Source organism: Orycteropus afer, unplaced genomic scaffold (assembly GCF_000298275.1).
Source record: "Orycteropus afer afer isolate SDZICR_OR568_19922 unplaced genomic scaffold, OryAfe1.0 scaffold00170, whole genome shotgun sequence".
Classification (NCBI taxonomy): domain Eukaryota; kingdom Metazoa; phylum Chordata; class Mammalia; order Tubulidentata; family Orycteropodidae; genus Orycteropus; species Orycteropus afer.
Genome location: NW_006921757.1, coordinates 2,959,596 through 2,960,167, shown reverse-complemented (window position 1 = coordinate 2,960,167; position 572 = coordinate 2,959,596).

The following is a 572-nucleotide window of genomic DNA, read 5'->3' as shown; positions in this document are numbered from 1 at the left end:
TTTTTTGTAGCATGCAAATGTCTTTCAAAAGTTTAGAATCCTTGATACTTCTTCCTTCCTAGGTCCAATCAGCATGTGATTAATGTAATGGACCAGTAAGACATTCAGTGGAAGGGAAAAGTGATCAAGATCCCTGTGTTCTAAATTATGGCATAGTGCTGGAGAGTTGATATACCCTTTGAGGTAGGACAGTGAAGGTGTATTACTGAAATTGCCAGCTGGAGGCAAACTGCTTCTGGTTGTCTTTCAAAATTGGAATGAGAAAGAAGCTTTGGTCAGATCAATAGCTGCATACCAGGTACCAGGAGATGTATTAATTTGCTCAAGTAATTGTGGATCTGGAACAAGAGCTGCAGTGGGACTTGGTACCTGGTTACATTTACAATAATCCACTGTCATTTTCCACAATCTTTTTTTTTTTTTTTTACACAGGCTAAATAGGCAAGTCAAATCAGAATATGGTGAGAATCACCACCTCTGCATCTTTCAAATCTTTAATGGTGGCCCTAATCTCTGCAATCCCTCCAGGAATGCAATGTTGCTGTTGGTTTATTATTTTCCTAGTTAGGGAC